Here is a 14890-nt window from a genome sequence, read left to right on the forward strand (position 1 = left end):
AAAGAAACTGCAAAATAAATGTCCCATGTAAATATGTTCAGAATCAAATACTAGCATACTACTCGATATATGCGATATGGTCTAATTCCATATCGCATTTAATATATATATATATATATATATATATACACATACATATACATATACATATACATATACATATATATATATATCGCCCAGCCCTAATCTCAACATAACTTTATTTTTTATTTATTTATTTTTTTTATCCGAGCACAGATATTGACTCGTATTACTCGTATAATACTCGTACTCGACAAAAGTGCTTTATCCGTACCGGATACTCGTTTCAGCCGAGTATCCGGCTCAACTCTACTACTTATTGCATACTGCTCTTAGAACACGGTATGCTTCCCCTGGACATTTAAAAACAGTAAGGGAAACAGTATGCAAGCGATTATATTATACTATAGCATGCCAAATTGTTGTATGATTTGATCAAGTTACATGTTTGATTAAGCAAATGTTTTTATTAATAACAATATGATTTAAATATGAATAATCATATTTTATTATTAAAATATTAAAATCATATTTTAATTGTACTTAATTTACATTTTATAATCATTTTTCATTATTTTTTTAAAGTATTTAATTACATGAAACAATTCAGTTATTTTATTTTGCATCTAATTTTGTGTACACAAATAAATTCTTAACTGTTGGCATTCTAACCAAATAATGAAAAAGAGATCATTGTTAAAAATCAGTTGCTCTTGATTTGCTCATACTTCAAAATTAGTAAGCATAATATGGTAGTGCTATTCTGAACAGCCAGTGTGCTGCTTTGCTTTACATGTTGATCTGGCTACTCTTCCCCCGGCAGTGAAACCCTCTCAGGGGGTGGCCCACTCCCGCTGTCAGTCAAATGGGGATTATGGGAAGTCCCTCCCCACTTCTAACACCTCAAGATGGTGTGGAAAGTGGGAGGGGCTAGTGGCGGGCAGCCAATAGGAGCGGCTGCCAAGGCAGACAGACACGGCTCTCAGCAGGTCCTCAGTGAGCAGTGGGACTGTTTTGGCAGGAGGCAGGTGTCACCGCCATAGACCAGCAAAGCAATCTGTCCTGCTGAAGAGAGTTGCCTGTCTTACACACACACACACATGATCACACAAACAGGGGGACGGGGCTGGTGTCAAATCAGTCCTTCTGTTAATGGACCGTGGACCGCATACACACACACCATCTCAAACATCCTCCAGTGAACATGGCACGGCTGGTAGTGGCAAAGTGCCACTTCCCCCAACTGGGTGGCACATGCCACCTCTGCTCGCAGGATGGCAATACCACCTGGTAAGACCTATGAAACACAAAGGCAGCACTGGGGAACATTACTTTTAAAAGAATATATTTGCATAAGCTGCTAAAGCTGTGTAGAGAATCACAGATTCAATTATAAATTCAATTCTGATTCATAGGGGTATATTTCAATGTACTCTTCCTGCTATCACTTTTTTTACTCAAATTGCTATACATTTTACAGATAATGAAAAAACAGCAAGTAAAACTGAATTAAACATAACATTTTGATGTAGAGATACTAAAATAGTATTTTTTTAATTGTAAAACATACTCCAATATTCATTTATTTTTGTATGCAGCCTGCTTTTTGCTGTTATTTTTATGATGTTATCTTTTTATTGCATACAATTCAATGCACACATTCACAACTCAAACAATCTGTTTCACTTTATCGATGGCGATCCGGCACCTTCCAAAGTGGTACAGTAAGACACAATTGATTTGGGATTTATTTTGGGTTCAAATAAAACACTAAATTTACATTTGAAATACATTTCATATAGAGCTGCACGATTCTGAATAAATTTATTTTTGTTGTTGTTTCAAATAGATCACGATTGTAACAGACAACTGGACATGTCATTTACATGGTTCTGGCGAAATGCATGGTTCAGTTAATTGCTGCTGTCTATTTATGAAGAACACCGCTTTCTCACATAATGCAGTGAAACAGCCCCTGCACGAGAGACTAATTGATTCTCGAGCCGTCGACATCAACCAATTCAGCACCATCGCCACGGACAGCACCGGGTAACGTCACACGTAAGAAGGTATATCTTAAGCGGCTTCCTAAGGTATAGTTCGAGGAACACGCCTAGTAATGGTTTACCTTTAGTTAAGTTATACCTTAAGAGTCTTCGTAGCGCGCCAAAAGACAACGCTATCGGGAAACCCAGCCTTGCTCTATTTTGATCGTTACCGTAGACATCAGTGTTTATATCTAAACTATCAATACAGCGGCAGCGCAAACACAGATTTGATTGTCCCAATGTGATTCTGTAAAAGGTTTAATAGACACCGGCGAATCGTTGTCGTTTAGGAATGCGATCGCGTGGGTGTTTGAATCGAGATGAATCGTGCAGCTCTAATTTCATAAAAAAACAAAAAATGTTTACTTCAAATTATTATTATTTTATTAAAAATAAACAAAAGAGCCCAAACTACACAGTCAATAAGCATACTTCCAGCGAGTCCTGTGCCAGCCGAGAAAATGCCATTATGATGAATGAGAATGCTTACAGATAGGTATTATAGACCTCATTGGTTACCTGGATCACTGATTTTGAGATTCTGTCTATGGATCAGACTGGCACTGTATGTAGTTGAGCTATGGGTTCAACTCTGTATTCAGCACAGCATATAGAGAATGCTGAGATTGAATTCATTCAACTGAAACAAAACCTTGTATTGGCCTTGTGTATGGTTTCATATCTTTTTAATAACAGCATCGCTTTCCAACTGACTGCTGAGTTACACTTCCTGCTACACGTGCTGCATAATGCTGACAGATTCAAAGAAATATTTAGCTAAAATCAAATTCAATTTCAAAATACGAACTTAGGTTATTATAGGATGTGGCGAATCTACTGATTATAATTATTCATTTGCTGATGTGACAAAATACGATCAAACAAAAAAAAAAAAAAAAATAGCCATGGATAAAAAAAAAAAAAACATAACCATGATTTGGTTGAGAAGCACTCTAGTATTGTTGCATCAAATAATCATTTGTAAACTATAACGTGAGCAGTCTAGTTTTGTCGCGACTAGCTCACTTCCATTATAAATCAACAAATCTGTTTACAAAGTGTTTGCAGAATTGTGAGGGATGCAGCTGTACGTGTCGCTCGCTCTCGGTATAGAAGGAGTGTCTACAGATAAGACAGAGAGAGAAGTGGCAGCAAGCACAGGAGAATCACAAAGTGCTGTAGGCAGAGATCAAACAGCGTATGTGGGTTTTTATGGATTATGATTTTGCCGTGCGTGGGCTTGTTATTATGGAGCGTTCTATTAGAGAAATGTAATATTGTAGTATTGTTTATGAAGACTAATGTTGGCATGTTAACTGAGAGATATTCTGAATGAAGCACAATGTATTTTTAAAGATGCCAATATGAGATGACTCATAATTCTCTACCTCTGGGCTAAAACCAGCAAGCCTGAAACCAAACACACACACACACACACACACACACACACACACACACACACACACACACACACACACACACACACACACACACACACACACACACACACACACGCATTAATTCCATTTTTATTGCAGTTAATGGAGGCCCTGACCTTTTAAAAGCAAGTTATCTTCTGTGTCATGAAACTATGAGAGACAGAGATCAGAGAAAAAAGACAGAGAGAGAGAGAAAGACAGAGTCTCATAGAGATTCCAATTAAAATTTAGCTGAAAATATTAGGATCAAATATTAGATTGAGCAAATTGCCCTCTATGGCAGTGGGGTGTGGAGACAACTGACAAATCCAAATCAAGAATTCACAAAATGAGGGAAACCATCCAACTGAGATCCTGCATGCAGAACTCTGTAAAAAAAAAAACATCCTACAAGGATACGGCTCACAACAAATAATGCATGCAGGGCAGAATTAGGCAAAATATCCACTAATTATAAAAGGGCAATGAAATTCTGGAAACATCTCAAATTCAGTGACCCTCATTAATAGTGCAATACCAAGAGATGAGCAAATAAACCAATCCCTTCTCTCAACTGGTCCAGAGCATCCTGACCCTCATCACACTGATGCTCTGAACCAGAACGACACTGCCAAAATTATTCAATTAAACCAAATTACAGCACAAATGAAACACAATTACATCACTGATTGGGAAACTCAAACACAACAACAAAGTGAAATGCAATCCTATTTGGGCCTATAGAGAGAATAAGCCATGGCAGACTATCTGACACACACAAAAACTGAGAGCCACCTTGACCAGGTACACAAGCTCTCAATAGAGACAGGAAAACATGGCTGCCGCGGGAACAGAGGTTGAGTCCACACACACTGTGATCAGAACAAAATCAAGATAGAGCTGCACTTTTCTAACAGAATGCACACAATACAAAGATATGAAGTGCATACACCGCACTTTTGAAACACTATCAAACAATGAAAAATGGTCCTTCCTATTAGGAGAACACAAGGACTGCTGTGTGTTAGCAGCACAATATGTGTCTGCCACAATATAAGAGACAGAGAATGATCCGCCTGACTTGATGTTTCCCTCATCTGTAGCTAAACTGTATATCTTGTATTACTTCTTTATTCTGGTATTTAAATTTGTTAAAATTTTACACTGTATTTCCTAATTGTTGTCCATTTTCACTTTATTTAATTTTGCACTAACATTTTATTGTACTTTACATTGCAGACATGTTGTACGTAGCCTAGCTGCCATTGCTTTGACAATACAAACGTACAGATTTAGTCAAGCCAATTAAGCAGACTTAAATTAAAATTGAGAGAGAGACAGAGCGTGGTGAATAAGGGATTGTAATTAGACTTCAATTAAAGGTTACCTGTCACATCTGAGACATGAAAATGATGTCTTTCTTTCATTCTTCATTACTTTTCCAACTCAATTTTTTCCACTCATTCATAAAACCACTCTTATGAAAATTGTCACACTAAATTGTAACAATTTAAGTAAAAACTAGAGCTGTCAATCAATGGACATTTTTAAGCAAATCACTTAAATGCTATGGCAATTATCAAACCAATCAAATCAGACCCAATTAATCACGTCAAAAAAATTTCAGAAAATTAATATAATGCATTAATAAAAATACATTACGTTATAGTGACAGATGAGCAAATCCTTTAATAGATAATACAAAAAGTGACTTTATATACACACCAATACACTGTATTAGGGTACATGATTAAGTGTTTTTATTTAGTTATATATATGCACTAAATTAACACACTAAATTGATAGAAAATAGATTTATGATTAACAAGAATAGATTTATGAACAATTTATGCGTAAATTCCCTCTGCTGGTGCTCCTTGAATGCAATTTAAGGGTTGCATACATTTCTAAGGCCTCTAAATTATAAACTGATCAAAACTTGGCAGAAAAACCTGTTGTACACAATCTTGAATCAAGATGAACAATGACTGGACTAAAGCAACTTAGTTTTACTAAGTATCAAATGACTCAAACAGTTTATTTGCACATCTCTCAATTATTGTATTGTATTGCATTATATGTTTAACCCTACAATAAAAACTACAGAGCTTTGATCATATAACTAAGCATTTTAATATCATCTTACTTAGACATATTATTGGAAGATATAGAGTGACAAATGATATTTATATGCATTTTTATGATCTATCATCTAGAATTGCATCATCTGATCTATCAAATATACCAAACAAAAATGCATATGCAACTTTTTTTTATTATTATTTTGTCTAAAGGTTCAATAAACTTCCAAATAAACCGTCCAATAAAATGTCAAAAAATTATTTCATATGTGAGGCTTTACATAGTTTATTTGAAAAATGTCTTTCGAAGTAATGAGTCAAAAAATTGCAGCCAATGTAAATCTCTGCTTCAACTGTTCAACTGCCGGCAGGTCAACTCTCCATCGGATCAGATTTACACTCCAGCAACAGGTTTTGCTCACTGGGTGAGGGCTAAAGCTGATGTTTGCACAGGGGTTGGCTGTGACCCACAGCTTTCAGATTCCCAGTACGGATGACCTGGGTGAGATGTAAGTGCATGCAGGTGCCTGGTCTCAAAGCATTCAGGGTTACAGAGCTGAAAGTTTTACTGCAGTAAATAAACCACAGAATATGATGGCGTTAGTGGAAATGTCTCTTCCAAGAGGCTTTTAGAGAGTGTTTTATGCAAGCGATGATTTTAATAGCCTGGTCACATTCGCCTAATGGCAGAACTCGGATACACTAGGCATTTTTATGAGATTGCAACTTACCATCTCATATCTGTTTGTAAATGCCAGACAGGGTCGTGGAGTTCAGCGTAGCTGATTTTAGATCTCTCAGGCTTCATATTACCGGAGCACATCACAGCATTTAGGGGAGCACAGGAAATGTGGCGGCACTGGGCCAGACTTCAGCAGTTCTCCATTAGCCTTGATGATTGAGGTTAGAAACTCATGAACCCTTGCCCCAGAAAACCAGCACTACATCTATAAGGGTCCAGGTAGTTATCTCACCTAGTATGGGAGATGCAGCATAGCCTTCTGCGTTACTGGAAGTGACAGCTTCTGCTGGTAATTGACAGCTAAGTTGTGGCAGCCTGTAGCTCTTTTGAAGGGAGTTGGGGAGTTCTGTGGAGAGTCTCAGCAAAGGCGAGAAACTGAAGCCCCTCCAGCAGTGAGCAAGCACAGCCACAACAAGTTATAGTGGAGAGGTTTGATTAGACTGGTGGTTCACAGAAGGTTTCGCTTCAGATGTACATTTGACATTGGACATCAAGATGTGATGCAACACATCATATTTCCAAAATTGGAAATCTAAGAAATTTTGATTTGGAGGTGGGCAAAAAAAAAAAAAAAAAAAAAAAAAAAAAACGTGATGCAACACAAGACCCTGTTAATGTTTCTTTGTAGCCTGGTTTCTATTTTGCTTAATCTTACATCGTTTTGATTATGGTTTATGTTGCTGTTTTTCTATTATGATTATGATTCAAATGAATAATAATAATAGCATTTAATAAAAATAATAATAATAATTTAATTTAAAATATTGATATAATAATAAAAATATAATAATATTACAATATCATTGATAAATCTTTTTAAAAGCATTCTCTTGTAATAATATATACAGTATATGGGCCATTCTACAGAATTGGTGCAAACTGCTGTCCAACAACCAAAAAAAAAAAAAAACACACATTTAAAACCTATTTACGAATTCAAATCTTAGATGTTTACTAAGATCCTTCTATTATCTATTGAAACCAACAATAATATTCAAAATATCAGTAAGCTTAATTAATATAAAATCATAATTTATTGTGCACTTTCAATTGGGAAGTGGATGACCCGAAACCAAACCCCTAAATATCAACTTATAAAAATGATATTGAAATCATTTTTTACATTTTTTTTACATTGTTGTTTTAAAAATATCTTTTTTTTTCTTTTTTTTTATAATGAGACTTTATGTAAAAAAAAAATGTGTCCCACATTTTCATGTCACTAACAAAACAGTGTATGTTTTAGTCCATTAGCTGAGACTAATTTTGACTACACCCCTACATTTTTGATCAGGAAATATTCTGTGTCCCTCTCTCTCATAACTACATAGTGAGTAGATAGGGCCCATCATTTTGAGGTAAATGTGTTCAAAAGTCTGAAAATCTGTGTGTAACTTTAAGGAACATCCCTATCAAACACATTTTTTACTGCAAGGATGCAAACTTTTGTGGGTGTTATTCCATAACATTTATTTTTTATGAACTGTGCTAGGTAACCATGTGCTGATTAGCATCTTTGAGCTAGGCTCAAAAGTATCTCAAATTGTCACTACCGAAACAGTCATGTTTCTATCATTAGCATTTTAATGTTTTTGTAGTGTTGTAGTATGAGAGTTAAAATTCTGTAATTTGATGTGGTTGCTACCAAAACATTACTTTCACTACCGAAAATGTGCAGTCACGACCGGAACATGGGATGTTTTGTCAAAGGTATTTGGAATTATCAGCTAAGATGTTATGATAGTGTTTGGTTCAATGTATATTCAAATGACTGAATCCTTAACTTTGAAATCAGTATGATTAACTTTATGCCTTTTACAAAGAAAGATTGGATTCAAAATGCAACAAATCTCATAAATTACATTATAAAATATTATAAATTGTTAAAATTGTAATTGTTATTGATTTACCTGTGAAAACTTTATGATAAAACAGCAAAAAATATATGTACAAGGTAGAAAATCTTAATAGGTCAATATAACCCTTCTTATTAAATTGTGTATTATTGTGTTTCGGTAGTGACAAATTTGGTGAGGAAAAATATTCCAACATTTTCTGAAAATACAGTATAAGAACCAACTGCACAATTACTACAAATGTGTACCTTGGATATTATACAATTTCCATACATAATTTTTTGGGAAAAAGATACATACAGTGGGGAGAACAAGTATTTGATACACTGCCGATTTTGCAGGTTTTCCTACTTACAAAACATGTAGAGGTCTGTCATTTTTATCATAGGTACACTTCAACTGTGAGTGACGGAATCTAAAACAAAAATCCAGAAAATCACATTGTATGATTTTTAAATAATTAATTTGCATTTTATTGCATGACATAAGTATTTGATCACCTACCAACCAGTAAGAATTCCGGCTCTCACAGACCTGTTAGTTTTTCTTTAAGAAGCCCTCCTGTTCTCCACTCATTACCTGTATTAACTGCACCTGTTTGAACTCGTTACCTGTATAAAAGAGACCTGTCCACACACTCAATCAAACAGACTCCAACCTCTCCACAATGGCCAAGACCAGAGAGCTGTGTAAGGACATCAGGAATAAAATTGTAGACATGCACAAGGCTGGGATGGGCTACAGGACAATAGGCAAGCAGCTTGGTGAGAAGGCAACAACTGTTGGCGCAATTATTAGAAAATGGAAGAAGTTCAAGATGACGGTCAATCTCCCTCGGTCTGGGGTACCATGCAAGATCTCACCTCGTGGGGCATCAATGATCATGAGGAAGGTGAGGGATCAGCCCAGAACTACACGGCAGGACCTGGTCAATGACTTGAAGAGAGCTGGGACCACACTCTCAAAGAAAACCATTAGTAACACACTACACCGTCATGGATTAAAATCCTGCAGCGCACGCAAGGTCCCCCTGCTCAAGCCAGCGCATGTCCAGGCCCGTCTGAAGTTTGCCAGTGACCATCTGGATGATCCAGAGGAGGAATGGGAGAAGGTCATGTGGTCTGATGAGACAAAAATAGAGCTTTTTGGTCTAAACTCCACTCGCCGTGTTTGGAGGAAGAAGAAGGATGAGTACAACACCAAGAACACCATCCCAACCGTGAAGCATGGAGGTGGAAACATCATTCTTTGGGTATACTTTTCTGCAAAGGGGACAGGACGACTGCACCGTATTGAGGGGAGGATGGATGGGGCCATGTATCGCGAGATCTTGGCCAACAACCTCCTTCCCTCAGTAAGAGCATTGAAGATGGGTCGCGGCTGGGTCTTCCAGCATGACAACAACCCGAAACACACAGCCAGGGCAACTAAGGAGTGGCTCCGTAAGAAGCATCTCAAGGTCCTGGAGTGGAAAATCTTTGGAGGGAGCTGAAAGTCCGTATTGCCCAGCAACAGCCCCGAAACCTGAAGGATCTGGAGAAGGTCTGAGTGGGCCAAAATCCCTGCTGCAGTGTGTGCAAACCTGGTCAAGAACTACAGGAAATGTATGATCTCTGTAATTGCAAACAAAGGTTTCTGTACCAAATATTAAGTTCTGCTTTTCTGATGTATCAAATACCTATGTCATGCAATAAAATGCAAATTAATTACTTAAAAATCATACAATGTGATTTTCTAGATTTTTGTTTTAGATTCCGTCACTCACAGTTGAAGAGTACATATGATAACAATTACAGACTTCTTCATGCTTTGTGAGTGGGAAAACCTGCAAAATCGGCAGTGTATCAAATACTTGTTCTCCCCACTGTATGGGCTGTAGATTGGCCCTATATACACACACACACACACACACACACACATATACATATACATATACATATATTAGTGCTCTCAGTTAACAAATTCAGTTAAATGCTAATGGCAGTTAAATGTTTAATGTTAGTCTGGCTTTTTTTTCATTATCATTAAGCAAATTCAGAGTCCCTGTGCATGTACAGTATAACGTTACATGGATTTTATTTGCGAAGTCTAAACCAAGTCACGCACGTTCATGTTGGCTTTGCGTCTGCTTAGAACACGGTACAAGATAATCACATACAGCTGTGAAACTAGATCACGTGTGATGCAAGCGGAGTAGCAGGACGGCTTCAATTAGAGCTGAAACTTTAAATCTTACCCACAGTTCTCTCCTGCACCGTGTGCATGTGCCGTCACATTTTTATATTTCTGCTGATTTAGCCACCGAATTTGATCTCATGCCTGAAGAAATGGACTCAGGTTGTCACGGTGGCTTGGAGAATAAGCATCTGCCAGTCCTGCTGTCAAGCGAACCGTAAAAAGACCCTCGAGCGGAATTGCGCTGATCTCATCTTGACGGATGCAGTGCAAGGAGATCGACTGGAGCTAGAATAATGTATTCACACATATGACTCCTTCACCAGGTGCTCTACTTCATTATTTATAATCCGACAGATGACCGCATTCCTCGTCCTTTTTTTTTTTTTCTTTTTAAGCTGGCTTTGTAGATATAAAGTTGAAGTGTGTCATTTCTGAACCATTAACTTAATTTGCAAATATAGTGATTCTTGGTTGGTGAACTGGTTACTTCATCTTCTCTTCGTAACTATAAAATAATATGAAATATTTAATATTAGATGTTTAATATCAGCATATTAGAATGATTTTTAAAGGATCATGTAACACTGAAGACTGGAGTAATGATGCTGAATATTTAGCTCTGTCATCACAAGAATAAAATACATTTAAAAATATATTACATTAGAAAACAGTTTCTTTAAATTGTAATATTTTACAATGTTAGTGTTTTACTGTATTTTTTATCAATTCAACTTTTGAACGATGAAGTAGTCTATATACTTTTATTGGGGTAATGCATATATAATAGGCGCTATTCCCTTAAAAAGTAACTAATTGTGTTACTTTTTAAGGAACGATAACTTCAAAGTATGTTATGTTTGCATTACTTTTTCTCATCTGGGCTGGGCTTGTTTGTTTGTTCTTAATAACCAAAAAAGTTCTACTTTTGACAAATGTAAAGGCCCTTTCACACAAAAAGTTTAATTAATAAGCCTCAGGCTGCAGGCTTTTAACTGAAAAAGTAACTCAGGTATTTTGTTGTAACTTTACTTGTAACTTGAAAAGGTAATCACGATACTTGTAATGTGTATCCAACGATACCCTACACTGATAGCAATGGAAAATGGATATATGGAAAAAGTACACACATTACACTTGCCCTTCCCTCTGAGTGGCAGAAGGGGCGTGGCCTGCAATCCAGCAATCCAATACAAGCTCATAAACATAGCAGACCTCGTGACAGCTTTCTGAACACTTCTGTGCCATCAGTCTGCTTCTTTACACCCTCTCCTAATCAGAACCATGTAAACAACCTTTTAAAAACCTGTTATCAAAACAATATTGCCAATATATTCCTAAAACATGAACAAGTCTGTAATTATAAGGTCTCAAAAAGCAGATGAGGTTGAAGCACCGAAACACGCTTTCCACATCGCTCATGTTTTCATGCCTAAAAGAAAGACACATTAATGATATTTTCTGTGCGGTGTCTGATTCTGAAGTACCTTCCTCCTTCTCGCCTGTTTTATAAATCAGCATATAATTACACGACATGCATATTTATAAGGAAATAAGTGCTGCACTTGTGCTATTTGCATTTGAGTAAACTATTGTCGAGAGGAAAGAATAATCCCGGATATAGACATTATTATCCCCAAGCTTTTGATTAAACCAATTTTCATAACGTAGCTCATTTATCTTGCCAAACATCACTGCAGAAATGACAATAGTTAAAAGATTTGTCCTCCAGAGAAATGTGCAGTTCAGTGTTTGTAGACTTCAGTCACTACATGAAAAAGAGAAAGTCTGAGCATGTGTTCACAAATTGTGGTTTCTACTAATCAGGGCTGGGTGTAACAACTTACAAAATATAATTTCAATTAACAATGGTAAATTTACACAGGAAATGAACGTCAGATAATGGTTTGTTAAAGGGTGTGTTCACACTCGTAGTTCGGTTTGCTTGGTTTGTTTGGTCCGGACTAGGGCTGCACAATATATCGAAATTATCAAAATATCACAAATGTATATATCGCGATGTCGCAACGGCTTGCAATAACTGGGGTCATGAACAAAAGACAAAGAGAAAATCACTCACTGCTCTTGGCTGAATAACTTTTGTTGCTTTAATAAGAATCAGTATATATTTAATTCATACAGTGATAACTAAGCGGTGTTTATTTTTACATTTGATTATTCAGTTTCTGTTGTTAAATAAACCTAATGTAGGCCTACCTGAAACCCCATGGTTTACACTGATGTTAAAATAACACTTCTTATGCTACAGTAAAACACTGATGTTCACTTTCAGAAGTTGTAGGGATGTTTTGTAGTCACAAAAAGAATGTGAAACAAGTATGTAATTTAAAGATAATTTGTTTATTTTACACGCTTTAAGCATTATCGTATCGCATATCGAATATTTCGCATTTTTCTTCAATATCGTGCAGCCCTAGTCCGGACAAAAAAAAAAAGAAGAAACATTTAGTCCTGGTCCGCTTAGTGTTCACACTGTCATTTTACCACCGAACCTAGAAGTATAGGGATACATTCACAACCTGATTGGTCGGCTTTTATTACGTATATTTCACAACGGAACTTACCGAACATCCAAACCAATGCTGTGTGCTGGGATAAATGTGCTCGTTGTGTGTGCGTAGCCTACATATGATGTTTTTTTTTTGTGTGTAAAGGAGTCAAAACATCATCAGGAATCCCTCTGTCACACACACAAATTCAGATCTGCTGCGAGGACACGTGGTTCTGATGCCGGTACCGAACTGTGATGGGCAACATCGCGACTATGACGAGAAAAAAAGCAGCATGTGTGAGCATTCTGTCTTATTTAGGGTCACATCTTGTGACATCATGTCCCGTTTTTGGTTCATGTTGCGTTTATATTTCATTCGAACCGCATCAGTGTTCGTTTGGAAGTGGACCAAGACCCATCTCCAGGGTTCTGATGTCAGCATTCTGATGTCACACTTATTCAAATGAACGGCACTAACAGAGCAATCACACCAGGGTTCATTTTAATTAAACCAAACCTGCCAAGTGTGAACACACCCACAACTTATTGTGCTTTTTTCTTTGGTTGATACTTGATGTTGAGGCTGGGCAATATATTGTGTATTGATGATTTTATTCATAATTCATGATACTACACCTGTGTTGATGCAACTAATTAACAAAAAAAAAGTTAAACAATTAGATTTTAAAGTCAAAAAGCACCCATATGAAAAACACCTCGAACTCACTACACAAATCAAACAATCTGTCTATGCATTTGACAGCTAGATTAAACTAATGCCCAGAGATTCATGTACAACAGCAGAAGGTAACTTATGTTTTATGTTCTGGACATAAGTAATGAGTACTGTTATGGCTGTTCAATATGATTAATTTGTCAAACTATCCCATTACAATCTAAAAAAAACCTCAACATATAAAATATTCTTACAGACACTTGCCTAATGCACCACAGAAAAGCTGAAATTTTTGAAAATATATAAACATATATAAAAAAAACTTTTTTTTTTATTTTTAAAACTGCATAAATGCTGTCATTTTGTATGAAAGTGATGTGTAGAATATTTCGGTAACACTTTAGTTTAGGGTCTAATTCTCACTATTAACTAGTTGCTTATTATTATGCATATTACTAGGATATTGGCTGTTTATTAGTACTAATAAATCACTTATTAATGCCTTATTCTGCATGACCATAATTCTATATCCCTTAATCTTATCCAATACCTAAACGTGACAACTACCTTAATAACTATTAATAAGCAGGAACTAGGAGTTTATTGAGGCAAGAGTCGTAGTTAATAGTTAGGTAATAGTGAGAATTTTACCCTAATCTAAAGTGTGACCAATATTACTGTAGTTCTTCATTCTTCCTAATGCCCCAGTATAGTGACGGGGACACTATACTGCCAAAAGAGCACCGTCCTTCGGATGAGACGTAAAACCGAGGTCCTGACTCTCTGTGGTCATTAAAAATCCCAGGATGTCCCTTGAAAAAGAGTAGGGGTGTAACCCCGGCATCCTGGCCAAATTTGCCCCTTGGCCTCTGTCCATCATGGCCTCCTAATCATCCCCATACACTGATTGGCTTCACCACTGTCTCCTCTCCACCAGTAAGCTGGTGTGTGGTGGGCGTTCTGGCGCAATATGGCTGCCGTCGCATCATCCAAGTGGATGCTGCACATTGGTGGTGGTTGAGGAGATTCCCCCCTTCCATATGTAAAGTGCTTTGAGGTCTCAGAAAAAGCGCTATATAAATATAACGAATTAATTAATTCATTAAATATGGACAGCCTTGAATATATCAATCTGTCTGTAAATATATGGAGAGCTGGAAAATGTAGTGAGTGAAAGTGTTTATATCAGACCTTGGCTGAGTGCATGATGCCAGCCATCTGGATGGATATATATATATATAACATTTCAAAGAAACATCAGACAAAGAATATAGGCATAACTACTGGCGAGAGCGTGTATATGCGTGTGATTTTGCGTGTCCATCATGCTCTGCCATGATGTCTCTAAAAGGGGTGACATG

At 36.7% G+C, this 14890-nt stretch overlaps 1 protein-coding gene across 1 annotated transcript in view; it reads right to left on the reverse strand.

Moving 5' to 3' along the window:
* ephb1 (EPH receptor B1) overlaps positions 1 to 14890 on the reverse strand; it is a 262917-nt gene that overhangs the window by 55141 nt on the left and 192886 nt on the right. The gene's annotated exons all lie outside the window — the stretch shown is intronic.

The sequence above is a fragment of the Rutilus rutilus genome (genome assembly GCF_951802725.1).
Source record: "Rutilus rutilus genome assembly, chromosome: 6".
Taxonomy (NCBI): domain Eukaryota; kingdom Metazoa; phylum Chordata; class Actinopteri; order Cypriniformes; family Leuciscidae; genus Rutilus; species Rutilus rutilus.